This window comes from Dasypus novemcinctus, chromosome 28 (assembly GCF_030445035.2).
Source record: "Dasypus novemcinctus isolate mDasNov1 chromosome 28, mDasNov1.1.hap2, whole genome shotgun sequence".
In the NCBI taxonomy this organism is placed as follows: domain Eukaryota; kingdom Metazoa; phylum Chordata; class Mammalia; order Cingulata; family Dasypodidae; genus Dasypus; species Dasypus novemcinctus.
This window is the reverse complement of record NC_080700.1, coordinates 19,582,758-19,606,315: the sequence shown is the minus strand read 5'-3', so window position 1 is coordinate 19,606,315 and position 23,558 is coordinate 19,582,758. Positions and strand designations below refer to the sequence as shown.

General features: G+C 35.9%; 1 pseudogene; it reads left to right on the top strand.

The window, feature by feature from the left end:
• The first annotated feature begins 16,888 nt into the window (after positions 1-16,888).
• On the top strand, positions 16,889-22,897 carry LOC101442551 (four and a half LIM domains protein 2 pseudogene; annotated as a pseudogene).
• The last annotated feature ends 661 nt before the right edge of the window (positions 22,898-23,558 follow it).

Genomic DNA, 23,558 nt, shown 5'->3' with positions numbered 1-23,558 from the left:
AGGAAAATAAAAATTTTAGAAAGAATTCTAGGGGAACATCTTACCAATCTGCTTCTCTCAAATATGCTTTAGTACATGTTAGAGAAAAATGGTGCTCAATGGGACATGGAGACTGACGATTGCAGGCAGAAAGTTTATTGCGAAGCTCTCCCAGTGGAGGGGGTCTGAAGATTAGACTTCAGCCCCACTGCCAGCATGGTGGGGGTCTGAAGAGAGACTTCAGCCCACCCCTGGCCGATACAGTTATGAAAGGATACAGTGCATCTGTAGGCAGGAAAATGCTTAATCAGTGGGAGAGGGTGGGGCTTGAGTAAGACCCAAGGGCCAATAGGGATGGCTAGGGGGTGGTGGGCTAGGGATAGTGAATTTTAGGGATGTGGGAGAGGTTGGTGGCATCATGTGGCTCCTTTTCCTATTCTTGCGAGGAAATGAGCAGTATCGAAACATGTAGACTCTGGATGGGCGGCCTGTTCTATGTCATGGGAATGCACATCACTCTTTGTTAACCATTGTAAACATTTGATCAGTTAATCATTATAAATATTCCAAGGGAGAAACCTCTAACAGTACACATGACATACCATTGGATGATCTGCTTGCAAACCACTATGAAGAAACAAACTTTGTGGTGTTGTGTCGATCTAATGAACTATCTTTCTTCAATTACTGTTCAGAGAATTTATACTGAGAGAGAGATAACAGAGAATGAGCCTGCTGAATCCACTCTTGTGTGAAGATTGTGGATTTATGGTCAAATATCTTAGGTTTTGTCATGCTTTGTCATGAAATAATGGTGGGGGCAGCTGAGAAATTGACATGGCATTCACCTGAACTCCTAGGGAAAGATAATAAATTGGTCTGCTATTTATAGATAATAACTCATACTTGGTGATCAGAAAATATTTTGGCAGGCCCCAAAATTCTAAAATAATTATAAAGACAAACTCATAATGTTCACGATGAACTCGGAATATCAGGTCAGAAGGGTGGTATCACTGAGCAATTGTAATTTTTGTCAGAGAACTGAAAGAGTACACCTCTAACTGACTATACTACTATGCTCTTGCTTTGTATATATGTCTCTATGAAGTTGTGTTTTTGAAATCTGTATGACTAAAGAAGTTCAACAATAATATAAAACAAAGCAGCCAGTTACCTTAATATAATCAAATGATTTCTATGGACATCTTTCCCGATACTCATTTTGTGAGGCTGCCCATGTATTGTGTCCTGGGTTCTGCTTCTCATCTCTCCCTTCGACCTTACTTAATTATTGTGCAAAGAAGGACAGGTGGAATAACAAATCTTGACTTCGCTCTCAATATACTTCATGTATCTGAGTTTCCTTCATTAGACTGTCCAAAGCTTATGTAAATTCTCTACTTTGATTCCCTACTTTCAGAATATAAAATGCACTTCTTCTGCTAAAAGAGATTTACATGAATCTTTCAGAGTGTTGACCTGTGAAAAGCCCATTCATTTAATTTGGCCATTCTCTAGCATGGTTATAAACAATAAAGTGTATTCAATTGACTTTGTTACTTAAAGTGAGATTCACAAGTTAGAAAGATCTGCATAAACTGGGTGCCTTTGATAATGCAGAATCTCTAGACTCACCAAGTCCTAGTAAGTTAGAATCTGCATTTGTACAAGTTCCCCAAATGATTCATTAGCACATTAAAAACATGATCTTCTTGAATCTGTAGTTTTAAATGAAGGTCAATTTTAAGAATATCTCATAATAAGTGCTGCATTCACATATAAAGCTACCTAATATGGACAATGCTTATATTCTTCAATTATCGCATTGAGAATATGCATTATTTGACTCCAAGGGTACAATTTAAAATAAGTTAGTTTTGAAAATTCTTCAGTAGTTATAGTCAAAGCATATTACTCTACCATGTGATGTAATATTCTCCCTGAGTATACCTCAGGGAAATCTTAACAGTTATGTAAATGTTCCCAACAATTTAAATTCTGGAATTTTCAACATGAGATCAATCTTATGAATTCTAGATAACAATCCTTTCTATGTATTCTTTTCCTGAATACCTGCAAAGTCAGTTACTTCAGGTTAGTGATATAAATAGACTCTTATGAAATTTTATGTCTTATAATCTCTGAATCTAAATCAAATTCTTACCTTAAGGAATGATATGATTTTGATTTATTGTGCCCTTTCCCAAATGTCAAGCCTTAGAAAATAAATAAGGATTATAAAACTAAAATGAATAGATTGGTAATATAACTACAAATACTAATATCTTATAAATCAAATGTAAAAAATAAAGATGACATATTGCCAATTTGACAAAAGTATTGTCATTTTCAACTTGTTTTAAAAATAACAAAGTAATGGAACTAACACTCAATTGCTCAGTTAATTATAGATGAACTCTCCATTGTCAGACACTGTGCTAGCTATTAGGAAAGAATGTAAAATTAAATTCAAGGTTAAATACTGATAGCTTACAGTATGAAGGGAAGTAGAGAAACTTCAGAGTGGGTCTCTTTCCCAATAAAAATCAGAAACTTCAGGGACATCTGTTACACAAAATGCTGGAAAGCTACTATACTAATCAACATAATACATGCTTTTTATTTTCCTGAGCTACTTCGGAAATAAGAGTCAACAATCAAACTCCTTGATTTTTCAGATCAGTATAAATAGTACAAAATTTCAGGAAGAAAATACATGTATTTGCTGACATCTTTGAAGTTAGTTACAAATCCATAAGTAATGGCATTAGAATTAGGGAAGATTGGATTTAGGGTTTTAAGGAAGTTGCTGGTAGGCAAGAACACTTTAGCAACTCCAGGAAACATTCACAGGTATTTCATTTTATAAACTCTGGAAGGGAAAATGAGGTTTCACTAAACTTTATTTTGACTCTGGGAAACTCTTAAACTCTGTGAATCATATATCCTGATCTTTGAAATCAGAGTAGAAATTCCACAGCCATAGGATGAATTGGAGATAAAAAGTACTTTATCTCAAGTAGGGTGAATAGAAGAACACAGTGATGTCACACAAATTACAGCTCTTGTGATGGTTCTTTTCATGTGCTTCCACTTTTCCACAAAGTGATCTTCTCTCTGTGATGAGATTGGGTGTGATCCAGGCACTCCAGAAGGGAAGTAATGTTTCACAAAGTGAAATCCCAGAGAAGGATTGAATTGTGCAATTACCAATGTGTTGTCAATGTTCTCCCATTTCAAGAGACTTGGCAAGTTGTCACCTGGTGACAAACTCTCATGTTGACGAGGGCTGACAACTGACATCATGTTAAGAAGAGGAGAATTATGAGGTAGGAACAGGCATGTGTGCAGATTACACCAGGTTGAAGTTTAAAATAATATAGTAAATTCTTGGAGCCAAGATGGGGACTTTGTAGAGGGTTTGAACAAGAGAAAAGAGGTTGTAAATTAAACAAAATGATTTTTCAGGAGATTGAACAATGCCAGCAATAACTAGAAGTCTGTCTTTTCCTCTTTCCATAACTCGTCAGTTTGATCAAATGGGAATAATTCTTACATGATTAGATGGGTGAAAATTGTGATACAAGATTTTGGGGGAGCGATTGTTCTGTCAATATGGTCTTAAAAATTCACTAGTAGTAATATTACCCCTGAAATATATTAATGGTAACTCTGCTTAATAATGAATTTGGCTTAAAACGATTAATTTTAGAGGCCCCAAAATAAGTATTAGGCTACAGATTATACTGACTTTAGTTTGGACATGTAACCCAAATAACAAAATGAATAACTTCCTGACAAATAGGCATAGAAAAGCCACCAAAAAGTTTACAGATTTGCCTGCAGGGGCAGGAGGATAACCTGAACATTTGATTGTCAGTTTGTCAAAACTAAATATTTTCTCCGTACTTTTCATAAAAGTGGTTCTTGTAAGATTGAAATTTGCATCTGTATGGATATGGGACATATAAAGAACAAAGTATTCCATTCTCTTTCATGCTTTCACTGATCAGAGGTACATCATCAGCAGTGGAGAATATATGACAAGATATTTATACAAACACAACACGCACAAAAACAACTGTTTAAATAATTGAAATCCGCTTATCTAAGTCACATTAAATCATAAAAACCCACATGGGAGATGTTCTAAGGACTTAAACTTGGACTTAGACTAGGATTCTAAATAAACAGGTTAACTGTTAGCCAAATTATCAACTTTTCTATCTGGTTGTAAAGAGAGAAAGGATTAAAAATTAAGTAGCATGATTTGAAGAATGGAAAAAAAATATATATATAGTATGCATTTAGAACCAAAGAAAACAAAATATTCACCATGAAAGGGGACATAAATATAGTACCTCACTGCCATGTCAATCTAAATACAATCAGTTACTTGGAGTAAAACATCGATGCCAAGCAGGACTAGAAAGCGCAAGAGTTCCTGAGCTCTCATTTTACTCCATAGTGATGTACTCAGATCCAACATAGGTGGACAGGCATACCAGAGAAGAGAGTCCAGAAAATATCTGTCCTAAAATACTGTTCAATAACATCTGTCCAGTGGCTGGTGCTTGTCTGGTCTGCAGTTGTACTAACCGACCTGCAAGATGAGCAACTGGTTAATAGCATCAAGTAATTAAGACATGTATCTGGAATACCTTCCAAATTGGTCTGTACTCTACAATGTCTAAACATAAGATAAAAGTCAATTAAAATAAGAAGTCATTAGGGCTGCAAAGATGGTACTGAAGATAGATAAAGATAAAAACAGACCAAGGGCGTAAAATGGATTTTTGTACATAAAAGAATTAAGATAAAATTATAAAAAGTAATAAAGATGAAAGGAAATTTTTTTTTTAATTTTTGAGATTCACGACAGCCAAATAGATACATTTTCAGATGGAAAAATAAAGGTGTAAAAGGAAAGATTAAGAATTTTATGAAAAGAAGGAAAAACATGTCTTTAACATTTATATTTTTGCACAAATTATATATAATTTACTAGGGCCTAGAAAAATTCTCAATAAATTCCATTTATACAATTTGTGTTCTTTGCAAAGCTTTAAAAAGTCACTTTTAAATAACTAATGAGATAATGGAATCTGTTGAGAATCATAGGTTACATGTATACTTAGAATTTTGAATAACGAAGAAAAAGTTCTGTATTTCAAAATTCTTTGGTTGCAGATAGTAGATTATTTAATATTTTGATTATGATTTTTCATACATTATAGAAAGAAAGCTTGGCACTAAAATATCTTGGTGTTTGATTTGATTACTAGAAGGAGTACATCTAAGTGAAAGTAAAAGAAGAAAACACCAAATAAAGACAAATAAATGCAGGTTTATAAAAACAGTTGGATAAAAATGGAAAAATATCTTATTGGAAGGAAATACAAATTTATACTAGCATCCAATGTCAATTATAAATTCTTTAAGAAAGAAGAGAAGTTCAGTGACAGATTGTGAGTAAAATGGGGAAAATAGGTGAGAATATGTTGTTTTGTCTGGCTTTTATGTTCATTCTTTAAGCTTTTTTATTTGAATGGTTTATACCACTTTCATTTAATAATATCATTATGAATATTGTGTTGAAATATAATTTTTTGTTTATATATTATATATTCAGTGGTCTATTTGTTTTGTCTTTGTTTAGTTCCCTTTGATATATCCAGTAGATTTTAGAAACCCATTTTATCTTTATTTTGGCTTACTAGTTATACATAATTTACTTTATTTCTTGAGCTGCTCCTGAGTTGACAATGTGAATTTTATCCTATGACAGTACATTCAAATAATATTACCAAATATTATAAATTAAATATGAATATTTATATTTATTATTTTAACCTTTGTCCTATTTGTCACATTTAATTTTTCCATATATACAAAATCCAAAACATTATTAATAATTTCACTTTAAATAGACAATTGTGTTTTAATTTTTAAATGAGGAAGCAAAATTTGTTTGCCGGAAAAAAAATATTCCTTTATTATAAAAAATATTTTTACAGGATATGGATATACATATTGATAGACTTTGTTTTGTTTGCTTACATTTTGTTTTTAATAATTTTTATGATGCCAATTGCCTTCAGGCTTGTAAAGTTATGAGACTTTGGCTTTCATAGTAATTTATGTACGTATTTATATAATTTGACTTTTACTTCTGAATTATTCTAAATTTTATTTCTTTATAACACTTTGTTTATCATGTATTCTGCTTGCTGTGTTGTGTGTATGCACATCTCTAATTTGCAGTAAGACATTTTTGAGTTGATAGGTCTCGTTTCATAGTTTTTATCATATTTAGAAAAAGACTTTCAATTTGAAGTGTCTAATATGCATTTGCCACCTGATGTTTCATGTCAATAAATTTTTATTCTTCTAAATAAGTTGTATTTTTTCCTCACTATGGTCATGATTTTCTTTAAATACTTGAATATAATTAAAGAAGGTATTTAAGTACCTTATTTGTTAATTTCAGCACTGCTATTATTCCTACTTAAGATTGTATTCACTGTTTTTTGTTCTGCCAATGCTCCAATGTGCTCTTGCTGAAATCTCCATTCCTCTGTGACCGAACAATATGCACTTTGAAAATTATTCTGTTGAGTGTTTGGATTTTTGTGTCTTATTTTAAAGAGTATTAAGATTTATTTTGTCAGACAGATTTGTAGATCATTTAGAGTCTCTGCAACATGATTTTAAGCTTTGTAAATTGGCTTAGAAAGTATCCTTTCTTCCAAGAACAGCTCAAATTCACTACTTCATATTACTAAAATGTGATCCCACTGGAGTTTGCTCTCAATATATCATTTAATCATGAGGATTTTCCACTCCAGATGAAAGAGGCTTGAATAAATCTCTATCTTGAAGCTTTGGGATTAGTCATTTTATGATTACAAGGACATTTTCCTTTGACTTTGTGATATAGTACTCAGCAAAACTCAGCACAGCCCATATGCATAATTCTGGAGTGGTCTTATTTGATTTCTCTGCAGCTCCTTTTTTATCTGTAATTTGCCCAATATCTCCCAGGCATCCCACTTCCTTGGATGAAAATCTTGTATTTAATTTAAGACCTTGCTGCTATATGTTTCCATTCCATTTCTCTCTCCTTGCAGTCAGAATATTGCGTCCAGGTAAAATAAAAAAAGACTCTCAATTTTAAATAATATACTTTTTTTTCTTTTTCTTCATTCTAGAAACTCCATGTTACCCTGACAACTGCTTAATACCTGACTTTTTATCATATGATTTCTCCATTTATTTAAAGCTAGATATGGTGGAATTTTAAGTCAAGTTCTTACAGTGCCATAATTTATGGGGGGATGAATAGTGGTAATAAACAGACCAACAAAGAATTGCATTCGGAAGAATGAACCCAATGAGTGAGTAGAAAGTAGGCCAATGTCATCTTACATTATATAAGGAAGAAAAATAAATGATGTGTGCTAGTCTAACAATGGTTTATGTGCTTTAGTCTTCCCAATAAACAGTTATCTAATCTGGAATATATTTATGTAGCTGCTTTTAAAGATGTAAATATATCCAGTAACTGTTTATTCTCTCAGAAGGATTTGCTTTTTGCTTGACTGCCTAAGGGAGAGAATTTAACAGTGTATTATAAACACGGCCTATCTTAGATTGTAAACCAGCTCGGTAAATTTTCATGTTACAATCTTGAGCAACTTACTCAAATATCCCTAAACGGAATTTGTTATGCAAAAATTTTGGCAGGATATAGTAACTACACTATAAACTCTTTATGATGACAAGATAAAATTTTCCCTCTGTATTGTTTGAACATTGCCCCACATGCAAAATAAGCTCAACAACTGTTACCTTTTTACTAATGTTAATGCAAGTAGAGCTATTGATTCTATTGTTCTCACACAAGTTTTATATTGGGTGTTAAAATATGGGCTAGACTCTTTTCTCCATTGCAAAATCACTATTTCTATTTAAAGATGTATATGAAATCCAAGAACAAACTTTTTCTGCAGAAAAATCTAGAGACCCCAAGTGTTGTCAGCATTAAGATTTTTATGTTAAGTTATCTAATCTGAATATGTCTGTTCTTGTTTTGTTTTCAATTTTTCTATGCCATTTAGATGACCAACCAGAGCACAGTGGCACAATTTATCCTACAGGGTTTCTCAGACATTCCCACCCTGAACACTCTCAGCATAGGTGTTTTCATGACTATTTATATCTTTGGACTCTTTGGGAATATCTCTATCATCATGGTGACTAGCAAAGATGGCCGACTCCACTCACCCATGTATTTCTTCCTGAAGAACTTGTCCTTCTTGGATATATGCTATACCTCAGTCACCATGCCCAAGGCAATTGTCAATGGAATCTTGGGCTCCAAAGATATTTCCTTCACAGAATGTGTTGCCCAACTCTACCTATTTTTTACCCTGGGTGCCACTGAGTGTTTCCTGTTCACAGCCATGGCCTATGACTGCTCCATGGCCATCTATAGGCCCCTGCTCTACTGTGTCATAATGAGCAGGAACCTCTGCTGGAAGCTTGTTTCCACTGCCTGGATATGTGGTTTCCTCTACTCCATTTTCCATGCCATCAACACCTTCTCCCTCCCCTTCTGTGGATCTGGTGTCATTGATCACTTTTTCTGTGACAACCCTCCAATCATGAGGCTCTCTTGTACTGACTATAGTGCAAATGAAAAAATGAGTTTTATATACAGCAGCTGCATCCTCCTGGGAGCCCTTGTTCTTATCCTACTCTCTTACACCTATATCATCTCTACCATCACCAAGATTCATCGTGTGCGGGGCCGCTGGAAAGCCTTCTCAACTTGCTCTTCTCACCTGACCACTGTTCTTTTGTTTTATGGATCTGCGGGTTCCATGTACCTGAAACCTACTTCCAACTATTCTCCTATCCAAGGACGTCTGGCTGCTATATTTTATTCTGTTATCACACCCACTTTGAACCCCATCATCTACTCTCTGAGGAACAAAGAAATGAAAATAGCTCTTAAGAATATGTACCATCGAGAAGAGAGAATACAGTAAAAAGATCTTATTGTAAAGTACCTTCCACAACAGTGTCTAAATAAATCCGTCTAATTGAAAAGTAAAATAAACACCTGATAGATTTGGGGTGTTTATATTTGGTCAATAAATCTCGCTTACTTAGATATTTTAATATCAGTTGCTTGTAAAACACCTGGATAAACTTTTCCTTAATCTTAAGTACATTCTCTAAAAAGGTACCATCAGTCCTAATTATTAATGTAGATTTAGATAGTTGGACTATAGAAAAGTAAACCATTTTAAAAAGCCCTTTAAAATAACTGTTTTTTAAATGAGCATGTACAATTTTCTTCACTAGACATTCTCGCTCCTTCTCAAAATTATGAAATCAATGTGCTAAGGGAGTTAACATGAAAATTTTCTGGAATTTTCTTGGATATATATCTAAATTTTTTAGACTGCCCCTAGAATATTTATTAAATAAAAATTGACCTCTTATGTAACTATACCTTTTCACTTGGCATTGTTGAATTTAATAGCTATCCCCCCCAAAAAACATGAAGAAGAAATCAAAGGAAAGTACTTTTCCACAACTAGATTTTGTCAAACGAACAAGAAACTCACTTTTTTTACATGTACTGATATATATATATATTATTTTATATATATATATACACATATATATATATGTATATACATATACATAAATTCATGACTTGGTAATAGAAATGAATTTAAAACTTCATCTTGAGCTTAATTTGAAAATAAATATTTACTCTTAATTATATATGGTAAGAATTATTTCAACCTTCTGATAATTTATCCACACTAAAATTTTTGGTTAAAATAAGATTGTTCTAAGAAATCTATATTATCTACATCATTTCCACCTCCGCCATAGAGGTAAAATCAAACAATTTCAAAACTATATTGCAAATGTATAATATATAAAAACACATTTAAAACAAAATTTATCTGTATACACAGAGAACAATGATCAATTTAAATAACATATTTCTTCTATATTATAAAATTTTTAGATAGCCTGAAATAGATATATTTTCAGAGCTTTGATCCTAAAATTGATCCACATCATTTATAGGCCCCCATTCTTAAGAGGTACTTTACTAATTTTTAAACTTTTTCTCTGAAAACAAATTCATTTTTAATTCTAGAAATAAACAAAGACTACCAATATTTACAACTATAAACTAAATAACACCTCTCTTGCAAAAGATAGGTGAACTTAATTAAACAATTATATCCCTGTGTCATTAATACAGATTTATCTAGAATATAAAGGTAGAGAATATTTAATAAAATGAAAACCATAAACATGGAAAATGTTAACCAAAATAAACCAGACAAAATAGACATCATAAATATCACTTTAAGTTATACATCATTTAATGATGAATATTTCATTAATTCTAAATAATTCTAAACTCGTGAGGCAATCACAAGCAAAATTAAAGAAATAGTCATGATTGGGGCACATTTAACACACTTCCTTTAGTAATTAACATATATTATTTTCCTATTGCTGCTTTAACCAATAACCTCACAACTAGTGGCTTAAAAGAATGCAAGTTTATTAACTTCCATCTTTAGAGGTTAGAATCCCAAAGTGGGTTTTACTAGTTCAAAATTAAGAAGTCATTGGGCAGGGCTCCCTCTCGCTAGTAGGCCCACTAAATGACGGAGGGCACAAGTCCTTCCAGGTAGAGATGATATATATGAATTGGTTTCACTTATAGTAGAGTGCAGTCATCAGAACAAGTATGGCAAATATCAGATTTTGTGTCTGTTACACAGCTTTCATAAAATAGGCTCTGCTTCACACTTAGTGAGAAAATATTTGGTGAGCACCGATTTGAAGGATACTATAGGTGTGAGCAATATAAGGTGAAACAATAACTTAAAGGTGTGGATAAAGAATAAAAGGTAGCTAAAAGTCAAATTTTGTTACACTTATAAAGTAAATATTATTGTTGATACTATTCTTACAAGTATTTAATCTTTTAATGGAAATACTGAATAAACAATCATTTTTTACATTGAATTATGATTATTTGGGAGATGTAGATATCCTCCCATGTTAGGACAGATTATGTAGCACAGCAGCATTTCATTTTAAAATTCAGTCATGATACTTTCAAAATTGATGTTGTTCAATTATGAAATCTTAAATGGACTTAACTTGAAAAAAACACAAGACCCCAAAGATTTTTCTCCAATGAAGTTTATTAAGAAGGCATTATTTCCTCCTAATATACAATTACTAATATTTCCAAACTGAAAAGATTTACCAATTTAGAATTCTGAAATATTAGAAAATGCTTTCAGGAGGAAAAGAACAGAAGATAATTTGGATGAAAGCTGAGAAGTTTTAGTGGTAGGTATTCAAAAGCCATATCTTGAATAATAACATTTAAATAGAGGAGTTTTTAATAAAAACTCACCCAACATACATGTAATAGCCATTTCTCTCAGGAACTGTGTGTTCCCTATTATTTTCATTATTTTAATTTTTCAGAGAACATGAGACAAATTCAGTAATTTCAACTGCATATGCCTGGGTAAATGTAGTTGTTGCAACAAACCAAAAGCGGATTGAAAATGAAAATAAACCTAGCTTCTCAACGTAGGCCCCGCATAACTACACAGTTTGAAAGTTCGAGGCCAATAATTTGCCCACTTAATTGTAGCTTCCGACATGGACAACGCACAAACCAAATCGGCACACACTACATTTAAAGGTCGAACATATTAGGGTCGTTAAAGTCCCTTGTCCCAAGAACTTTTAACTAGAAAGCAGTTCTGACACGGCATTACTGGAAAATATAAAGCCAAAGGCTGCAGGCATGGGTCTGACTGCAGAATATCACCGAGAATGGCAAAGAAATCTCACAAGGTGGCCTTTGCAGTGGGGAAATAGAGTTATTGGGTGTGCCTCTATCTGCCTCACCCTGATCTCCTGGAAACAGCATCTTCACTGGGATGTTTTTTGTTTTTTTGTTTTTTTCATTTTTTTCTTTATTTTCTTTTAAATGTTATATTCAAAAAATACGAGGTCCCCATATAACCCCCACCCCACCCACGCCACCCCTCCCACATCAACAAACTCTTCCATCATTGTGGCACATCCACTGCACCTGGCGAGTACATTCTGGAGCACCGCTGCAGCACATGGACAGTGGTCCACATTGTAGTTCACTGGTTTTTATAAGAAATGCCCAACTCGCTGCCATTAAGCCAGTCTATCTGATTGCAAATGTCTGGTTATCACTAATTACAAAAACGTGTTTGTCTTAAACTGTTTACATTCTATTTGTATTCAACATGTTAACAATATTATGATGCTTTTCTCAATTGGCTTGTGTTCTTTTTTTGCCATCAATATGTTTGCAAGTTGTTTTTTTTTTTTTAATTTAAGATCATTAATACCATTTCAATACACAGCATTCACTCTTTGATCATGGATCACAATGTTTTAACCCCCACTTTTCATAAGCAATTTTAATACTACAATTCTTTTTTTTTTTTAAGATTTATTTATTTATTTATTTATTTATTTATTTCTCTCTCCTTCCCCCCCCCCCCCCCCGTTGTTCTCTGTGTCTATTTGCTGCGTCTTCTTCTTTGTCCCTTCTGTTGTCAGCGGCACAGGAATCTGTGTTTCTTTTTTTGTTGTTGTGTCATCTTGTGTCAGCTCTCTGTGTGTGCGGTGCCATTCCTGGGCAGGCTGCACTTTCTTTTGTGCTGGGCGGCTCTCCTTATGGGGCGCACTCCTTGCGCGTGGGGCTCCCCTACGTGGGAGACACCCCTGGGTGGCAGGGCACTCCTTGCGCGCATCAGCACTGCGCATGGGCCGGCTCCACAAGGGTCACGTAGGCCCGGGGTTTGACCTCCCATGTGGTAGACAGACGCCCTAACCACTGGGCCAAGTCTGCTTCCCCTGCAATTCTTAATCCAATCAATATAATAGCTTCCACAATTTCTTTAACATGTTCAAAAATCCATTCCCCAAATGACTGGAATTTTAATTTGTTAAACCATTCGTACATGCTACCTTGTTTTTTCCAAATAAATATCATTTTTATGACAAAGTAGACATGCAAGGGCTCATGGCATGCTGTAATGTTCTTTTTCTGCTGCCATACAGACAGCACTGAGTGCAGTTATTATTACTGGGAAATGCATCTCATGTTTTTTTTTTGCCTCTTTTTCCAAGTGTTTTGCCTAATCATATTTTGCCAATATTTTATTTATATTAATGAAAATTAAATACTTCTAAGTAGTACTATATACCTCATTGTTCATCTTTGAGTTCCTTTATATTTTATAAAGTGAAAATAATGATGTTTCCATTAATTGTAATATTTATTTGTTGAAATTTGACAAAAACTTGGAGGTGAAATTCCTCGTCACTTCCTTTATTCCAGTAAATTGCATTTCTTTCATTTTTAGAACATATCACCATAGTCTAATTATCTGGATTATATACTAGTAGTTTCTCTTACATGTTAGCTAAAACTATAAAGTATGCTTACTTCTGATATCCCTGTGTAGCTGGGGATTATGTAAATGCCTAATGTCCACTCTCCTGTACTCTGTGCTGATGTCAATACACTTTCTGTTTCTGTGGAGGTTTGATTGTCCCTAAACATTATCACTCCTATTCAAAATTGGAGTATTGTTATAGTGGAATATCCTGATTTCTATATTTCTGCTATTTGCATTTCATATGTGGCTAGGTAATTACCTCCATTATCACAAATCAAATCTAATTTGGATCGAGTCATATTTTTGATGATATTTGATGCCAATATCTACCTGTTATGAGCGCTAGTCTTAAATTATCCTTTATATCCTGTAGCTTTCATTGATGTAGGTTACACTGTTTTTTTCTAGTGTTATTTTTCAAGATTATTGAGTGTTAAAATTCATTTGACCTACTTCTGCTTTTAAAGTGTCCAATGATTCCAGGAAGTGGATGTGGCTCAAGCAATTGGGCTCCCACCTACCATATAGGAGGTCCACGGTTTGATGGCCAGGGCCTCCTGGTGAAGGCAAGCTGGGTCATGTGGTGAGCTGGCCCATGCGTAGTGCTGGCCTGCGTGGAGTACTGCCCTCCACAGGAGTGCTGCCCCGTGCAGGACTGCTGGCCCTGCAGAGAGCTGGCACCACATGATGACTCAACAAAAGAGATTCAGAGGAGAGATAATAAGAGATTCAGTAGATTGGGGAGCTGAGGTGGTACAAGAGAATGAGAGCAGACAATGGGGGGGAGGGGAATAAATAGATCTCTAAAAATAATAATGTCCAATGGTTCCTCTAATTTCTTCTATTTTTCTGAAAGTCATCCATAATTTCATGCATATTTTTAATGGGAAGTCCTAAATGGAGAGAACTGCCATGGCTTGGGCACTGAAATTTGTTGTGTTTGTTAAATTATTCCAACTTTAATTTCCTCTATCTGGTCCTATATGATCAAGGTTCCTATTAATCCTCCCACTAATTTCTATAGGAACAGCAAATATTTTCTGTCTATAATTCTGCTTAAATGGTAAATCCATAAATACACGATTTTTAAAAGTATTTACCACATATTGATACTCTCACACTAACTTCTCTTTTATAAGAGCATTGGGTATATGCTATTATAGCAGGGCCAATTATGACATATGCCTTTTGTGGGTAGCTAGGTTTCCCAATTCCAGGAGTTGAATTAATTGGTATAATCTTATAACCTACAGTATACCACTAATGGTAAAAGTCTTTATAATAATCCTTATTCTTTATGGATCCTTTGTATTTACATAATTCACCTATTATATTAAAGTTAAGGGATAGAGTTCATAGATCCTTTTGGAAAATTTTCATAGGGCTTTAAGATTTATAATATAATATCATATCATGTTTTCAGAGATCTGATTTTGGTCAATGTATCCTCATTGTGAACTGTGCCCCTATGTATATCTTTTAGGTAAAGGTGTAAAGTTATCTAGTAAATGAGGTTATGGAATTTTCAGCTATTGCATTTTTTCAAAAGCTTATCCTTAACAGTTTAGTCTGTAACTCATCTTTAAAAGACATGGTACTCTCTCACTAATCCTGGCAATGCTGATTATGCTGTATTAGGCATTTGCTGTGGTTTCCGAAGTTCTAAATTATTATGAGGTACCCAATAATCTAAAGTAACATTCTCCCAATTGTCTAGTTCTGTTAAATTAGTGTGATGATCCCACTTACATCATGGTATAGTACCAATACCACCCTACCATTCATATTTTAATGTTTTTGCTAATTGTTCCACGATAGTATTTTGCAAAGTCTATAAATAACTCAGTTATATTGGTCAATGTAGCAGTTTAATATTGTTTATGAATTCCAAAAATAGATACTGGATTTAGAGGTTTTGCTCTAACTTGATAAAATGATTAAGGCTTTGATTGGGCTATGTCAGTAGGGGACTCACAGAGAAGACATGGCAGAGAACTGAGTTTGGAGTTTTAATGTTGGAGCTCAGGAAAGTTAACACATAGAGAAGAAGATATGTAAGGAAAGAGAGAAAGCTCCATCAGACATGGCAGAAGTCCCAAGAAGAGAGACGAGCTGTTCACCTGATAGTCTACAGCTGGCTTTGTGGAGAAAGCAGAGCACCTGAGCCAGAGAGAAAAGAGCCCTGGGAAGAAAGGACCCCAGGAAACCTGAAGCCCTGTAGACATTGGCAGCCAAGATGCTCCAGTATGTGGCAACAGACTTCAGTGAGGGAAGTAACTTATGCTTTATGGCCTTGTAACTTGTATGTTTCTACCCAAAATGAATATCCTTTATTAAAGCCAACAGAGTTCTGGTATTTTGCATCAGCACTCCTTTGGCTGACTAATACAGTCAATACTCTATGTAATAAAGAGTGGTGTATCCAATCATTGGGATTTTAACTCCTAAACAGATTTTACTGGACTTCTCATTACAAATTTGTACATAAGTTGTTTCATTCATCAGCATTGTGGTATTAACACAAGTTTTATGGTATGACATAATGATATACATATGTATATGTTTGTATTTACATTTTGTAAAAACAGTCCTATATACGCTACATCACCCATATTCATGTACATCATATACAGTACAATGTTAGAGTTTTCAGCTTTCCTTCTAGTAATATACATGATCTTACACTTTCCCTTTCAACCCCTGTCATACTCATACAATAGCACTGCTAGATACAAATGATACCATGACATGATTTAACCTTTCTAATCTGCAAATATCTTGTGGGAATTTGTAAATTCTCATGTAAATTTAGAGAATTCTTGTAGCTATAAAATTGAGTGTGGTTAACATGAAGGGAAATATCCTATGTCACCAATTTAATTCTGCATAAGCAAACTCCTTATCTAACCACTTCCAGAATACTTTTGTCTTAAAGAATCCAGCTTTCAAAGTGGTTGCTTTAGTTTCATGTATAGTAATGGAACATATTTGGCCATTCTATGATTTAAAGAGTTACTGAGTATCTATTGAGACATAATAGGTTCATGATGTCCCTATTTTAATTATCTCATTATAAGGTAATAGAATTAATTTCACATTAACCTTAGGCCTTTATTTTGTAGAATTTAAAATTGTTGCTCCATGAAAGTTACAGGCATGGTGCTTTGTTGTGGTAGGTACTGTGTGTAAAATGCTATTTCCCTCATCCTTTCTTCTCTTTGTCTCCTTCCCTTTCTTTTTCCTTATCATTATAATCATAATCATCATAATCATTATTACTAAATATTTCAGATATACACTGTGTCATAATCAAATAGTATAAACTTCTTGCTGACATTTCTAAGTACCATTCACAAATTTTCATATTTTCTGGGCCATGTAGGATCATGTCTGGTATGAGTTGCTTTGTTTCTGTCTACAAAATTAAAGTAACTATTTATAACATATACAATAATTATTTGACAATTTTCCATTGCTTTCTGAGCCAGAGTTAGGTTCACTTAAAGAGCAATGGTAATCATTTTGTTTAGTTGTATGATTAGACTATAAACTTTAATTTATGGTGGTGATCTCCATACTTACCTAAGTATCTCAAGGTTTTATAATATTTCCACTATAAATGTTGATTAAAATAATCTATGCAGGCATTAGAGAATAAATGTTCTAAATGTGAACTGGATTTCACTTTCAATCTGTTGGTATCCTTGGTTCTAAAATGAGTCTCTTCCCACGGGTTCTATGGTCATGGCAGATGGGGTTCACTGCCATGTCAATTGGCCCTTCTTTGGAGCTGGTGTTTCTGTGTGATGGAACTGGACTCAGATGGGATCTCTTTTCACAAGACTTTCATGCTACTTTACTGGAATTGTAGTTGGTGCTGGGGTTTAAGATATATCTAGGGGATTTGAATCTCTGGACTGACAATATGATAGCCAGGCCCTGAGCCTCAATAGACTTCAGCTCCTACACTGTGGTTTACTGGACTTACCCCACTCAGCTAACATGGAGTTGAAGAATGTCAACCACCACACCATGGAGCCTAGAGTGCCTACAACTGAAAGCAGGGGGATTGCATGCAGTATACATGTGGAATCTAAGCCCCCTCTTGACATAGAAGTGCAATGGACACAACCAATCCAATGTCCACAGAGAAAATGTGGCATTGGTGTGGGAAAAGTGGCCATGGTGGTTGCTGGGTGCGGGGAATGGGAGGAAGAGATGAGATGTGGAGGTGTTTTCGGGACTTGGAGTTGTCCTGGGTGGTGCTTCACGGACAATTACGGGACATTGTAGATCCCCCCAGGGCCCACTGGATGGAACGTGGAGAATATGGGCTATGATGTGGACCATTGACCATAGGTGCAGCGATGCCCAGAGATGTACTTACCAAATGAAATGGATGTGTCATGATGATGGGAGAGAGTGTTGCTGTGGGGGGAGTGAGGGGTGGGGGTGGTGGGGTTGAATGGGACCTCATATTTTTTGAATGTAATATTTTTAAAAAATGAATAAAAATTAAAAAAAACCACACACACACAAAAATAAAGTGAATCTCTTACAGACAGCATGTAGATGGCTTATATTTCCTTATCCATTTTACCAGTCTGTGTATTTTAATTGGGGAGTTTAATTCATTAATATTCATTGAATATTAACTTATTCAATTTATTGAATTTATAGGCAGTTCTTGTATCATCCTTTTTGACCTTTGGGTTTTATCTGTCATATTTTATTTTCACCACTCTTTTGAGACTTTTATTTACTTTAACATAATCTTCATTTATAGACCCTCTTCCACATTTCTCCCTACTGCCTTTTCTTTACAGACTGTAGCACTCCCTTTAGTATTTCCTGCAAGACCAGTCTCTGTCAAAAACTCTCAATTTCCATTTATCTGTGAATATTCTAAACTAGCCCTTATTTTTAAAAGACAATTTTGCTAGATACAAGATTCTTGGCTGGAAGTTTTTCACTTGCAGCCTCTTATAAATATCATACCACTGCCTTTTTGCCTCCATGGTTTCTGATGAGAAATCAACACTCAATCATATTCCTTACATGTTATGCATTTTTTTTCTCTTGCTGCTCTCAGAATTTTCTCTTAATCTTTGGCATTTGACATTCTGATTAGTATGTGTCTCAGAGTTTTTCTATTCAGATTTATTTAGATGGGAATACATTGGGCTTTTTTGGACACAGACATTTATGTCCTTCAGGGTTGGGGGTGGATTTTCTAACATTATTTCTTCAAATATTCCTTTTGCCCCTTTTCCTTTCTCGTCTCCTGGAATACCAATGACATATATGTTTGCATATCTTTTGCTGTTGTTTAGTTCCCTAAGCTCTTATTTTTTCTATTTTTTCTTCATCTGTTATTTTGTATGTTTGCATTGAGTGGCCATGTCTTTACTCACCAGACTCCTGGGGCAGGGATGAAGCTGCAAGTGTGGACAGCAGTCTATTCTGTCCAAGTCCAAAATGATGACGGTTGTCCTGGTAGAATTCTTACTATTCAGTTTATGCCAGCTGAATGTACCTGCAGTTACCCAGAGTTGTTGATGTAGGTCCTGCCAGAGATTGAGATAAAGCCTAGGCTAGGCCTGAAGTCTGACCTGGGTAGAAAGAAGCTGGTCTCTATGTCAATGTGATTTTCAGTCAACCCTGCTTCCCCTCATGCTGGGGATAGGGTCAAAATGGCAACTACTGCCTTCTTTCTGACTTGGGCAGTTCCAAACTTTAGTTGTTCTTAGAGTTATACTTTAGACAGCTGAATTTACTAATCAGAAGCTGATGCCAGTGGCCATCTTTTCATCCTTTGTTTTGGGGAAATGGAGGTTCCAACTCAAGTCACAGAATAGCTCCCAAGGTGGCTTGTTCTGCCAGTGTAGGATGGGCACCAGCTTCTGTGGCATTGAGTGCTCTACTTAGGAATCTTGTTTGCATATGGACAGTGTCCTCCTTCCGTTCTTTCAAGAATGTTGTAGGATATTCTTCTGGTCTCCTGGAGCCCCCAAACAGGTGCTTTTGATAGCTCTAATTACTAACTGCCCTGTAGCACAAGCTGACTCTAAGAGCTCCTTATTCTGCCACCATCTTGCTGGTTCTGCATTGTATTTTGTTGTCAACATGTTTAAGAGTTTTTGTGATTCTGCATTATTAATATTATTTCATTACACATCTACATAGCCATGAAATTACTTAATGCTATTATTAGAAATATAGAAAAGATATACTAGTATTCTTTGTAAAAGAACTAAAAACTATTTACAAATACCAAGATATAAGTACACTGATTCTGAATTACGAAACTCTACGTCATTGCCCAGAAGGAAAATTTTTGACGGGGTGATATGGTGAGAAGAAAAGCATAATTAAAAAAATATTTTCATGTACTTTCTGGCAATTCGTGTATCTTATTTAGAGTGATGCCCATTCATGTCTTTTGCCCATATATTGATTGTGTTGCTTGTCTTTTTGTTGTGGAGTTGTGTTGTGGGAAACTGGCTTACATGTTCCCTATTTGTTGCACTTGTCCCCAATTATTGTAAATGTTGCCATGCTGACGAGGAACAGCTGCTTTGGAGTTCCTAACAACTATGATGCAGAAACTAGGGCCGCGGCTCTCAGTTCCTGAAGCTGTGAGCCCCTTGGTTCCATCCTTGGTTCCTCTCTGGTGTTTCTCTTTGTCCTTTATTTCTGTAAGTTCTGCATTGCCTTCACTTAGGGCAACTGATTGCTGACTTAGTGCAGCAGAATTGCACAATTTCTTCACATTCACTGGATGTAAAACCTTTATAGATATAAGATTTGCAGTTATTTTCTCTCATTGTTTAGGCTGTCACTTTACATTCATGGTAAAGTCCTTTGAGGAACAGATTTATTTATTTATTTATTTTTATCATGTTCCATTTACCTATTTTTTTCTTTTCTTGCTTGTGATTTGGGTGTAGAATTCAAGAAACCATTACCTAGCTCAAAGTCGTGAAGATGCTTTGTTAATTATTCTTCTAGGAGTGTGATAGTTACAGCTCTTATGTTAGGTATTTGATCCACTTCAAGTTGATTTTGTATATGTAGTGAGGTAAGTGCCCTTTTTTTAATGGGGATCCAGTTTTCCCATCAATAACTTTCAAAAAGTTAATTCTTTCCCAATTGAGTGTGTACTGCCACCTTAACAAAAATCACCTGGACAAAATCCTGAGAGTTGATTTCTGAACTCACCATTCTATTTGATTGATCTGTATGTCTATTCTTGTGCTAGTACCATGCTGTTTTGATTACTGTTACTTTGTAGTTAAGTTTTAAGATTGGAAAGTATGAGACTTCCAACATCATTCTTCTTTTTTCGAGGTGGCCTTTTTCTATTTGGTGTCCCTTACTGTTCCATATAATTTTTGATGATTTTCTTTTCCATTTATGCAAATAAAGTTCTTTTAATTTTCATTAGGTTTGCATTAAATCTACAAATTTCTTTGGGCAGTATTGACATCTTTACTCTATTTAGTCTTCCAATCCTTGAAATGGAATGTCCTTCCACTTATTTAAGTCTTCTTTGATTTCATGTAAAACTTGTTTGTAGTTTTCTGTGTACCATTATTTTTCATCCTTGTTTAATTTTTTCCTGGATACTTGATTAAAAGTACCTCCTATTTAAAAGAACTTTTTCTTGATTTCTTGTTAAGATTATCATTGCTTGTGTATAGAAACACATTAAATATTTGGCATAACTCTCCAGTGAAATGATTTCAGGTGGGTGTTTTTCTTTTTCCCAAAGAGAGAGCTTTACATTTTATAAATTTTATCTGTTGATTTCCTGATTTATTTCATTTATTTCTATTGTAATTTTGATTTCTTATTCATTTTCTTTGTACATATCTTAAATTACTCTCCTGTGTTAATATGTGAATGGAATATTGATTTTAATTATTCCTTTCTTCCTAATATATGTTTCCAATGTTATTAATTTAAGCCTAAGAATTGTTCCGTTAGTTCACAAACATTTCATAATATTACTTTCATTTTCATTCCGTTCAAAATGTTTTGAAAATTTTTGTGAGGTTTCTTTTATGAACTATATGTTTAATTTCTGTTTTGTTTAATCTCCATGTATTTTGGAGATTTCCCAGCTATTCTTTTTTATTTTATTTAATTTTTGTGTGAGAACATATTTTGTACGATTTTTCTTAATTGTCTATATGTGATTTTTGGGACAGGTTATAGCTCATCTTGAGGAATGTTCCATGAGGGATAGTATATACTGTATACTCTGACATTTTGGATGAAAATTTTATAAAAGTCCATTCGACCCGCTCGCCCGGCGCTGCGCAGGGTGCAGGCTCCCGAGAGCCGGAGCGCGCCCCCCGGTCTCCCAATGTGGTCGGATGGCCGGGCGGGGGCTCCGCGGGGGCCGCGTCGCTGTCCACCCCGGCCCCGCAGCGGTGGATGAGACGGCCGCCCCCCCCCCCGCGCGCCGCCCCCCCCACGCGCGCCGCCCCCCCGCGCGCCGCCCGGAACCGTCCCCGCCAGCCCGGCCCCGGCAGACCCCGGCCCGCCACGCGGCTGTTGAGAAGCCGGTGCCAGAACGACTGCGCGCTCTGACTGCCACCGGCACAGCGACTCTCTCCTTGGCAAGAAGCAGATTTTGAGGGAGGAGATCCCCGCTGCGTCGAGGGTTCGAGACCCTCCTCGCCAGCACCTGCGGGGAGGGCGCCCAGCCCATCGGCTGTGACTGCAAGGACTCGCCTTAGGAGCCCGGCGCTGGACGAGACCTGTGTCCACGGCTCCCGTGCACGAGCTCGCTGGTGGACAAGCCCCTGGCTGCCGAGGAGGACCAGCTGCGCTGCGGGGTAAGGCTCTTCCAGCGAGGACTGGTCCCAGTGCCGCGAGCGCAGGAAGACGATCACACCAGGGACGCGCCAGCTCCGGGGCAGCAGGTGGCGTTGGACGGGCTGCACCTGCGTCGCTGCCAACAGCCAAGCGCAACCCGGAGCTTCGTCCCTAAAGACAACCAGAATTTCTGTGTGCCCTGCTGTGAGGAACAATATGCCATGCAGTGTGTTCGGTGCAAAAAGCCCGTCACCACCGGCGGAGACACGAAAGCAGCCCGGGCACAAGGAGTGCTTCGTATGCACGGCCCACGAGAAGCAGCTGTCTGGCAGCGTTTCACGTCCCAAGAGGAGTTCACCTATTGCTCCTGTGACTTGTATGCCAAGAAGTGTGCCGGGTGCACCAATCCTGTCGGTGGACTCGGAGGCTCCAAGTACATCTCTTCTGAGGAACGGCAGTGGCACAACGATTCCCTTAATTGTAAGAAGTGCTCTCTTTCGCTGGTGGGCCGAGGCTTTCTCACAGAAATGGATGGCACCCTGAGCCCTGATTGTGGAAAAGATATCTGAAGCCTAGACAAAGAAATTACTGCTTGCACTCTACACAGATTTATATATTTTCTTTCTCAACCAGGCAATGTGGTGTTCTGGTTTTTGTCAGTCCCACGAAGACTTTCCTCTTGTGCTTTTCAGTGATACATTTGTTTAAATTCTTTAATCCCTTTTACTAGTTCAGTCCAAAGAAGGAGAAAACTCTCACATAAACAGTATGTGGGAAGGGGGTTTTGAAGTTTTGTTGTCAATGTAGGCAGATTCAGGCATAAAATCCTTTTGAGTGATGTCATTAGAAATGTATCTTTCATTCACTGCATATTTAATTTTAAAGTGCAATTAATATACATGTGACAAACTTGAAAATTTCTAAACTATAGAAGGTAATGAAGATTGATATTTACAGGACAGGAAGTTGTGTAATTTCCTGTCCTGTAACACCTAAAAGCAAGATTATGTGACTTTCACAATAAAGTTATTCAGTACCAAAAAAAAAAAAAAAGTCATTTAGATCAAGGTGCATGATACTGCTTTACAGGCCAACTATATGTTTACCATTTTGCTGTGTACTGGATCTGTTAATTCCTGTTGGAGAATTTTTGAAGTCTCCATGAAAAACTGTGAATTTGTCTATTCCCTTTTTAGGTTCTATAATATTTTGCCTAGTGTACTTTGATGC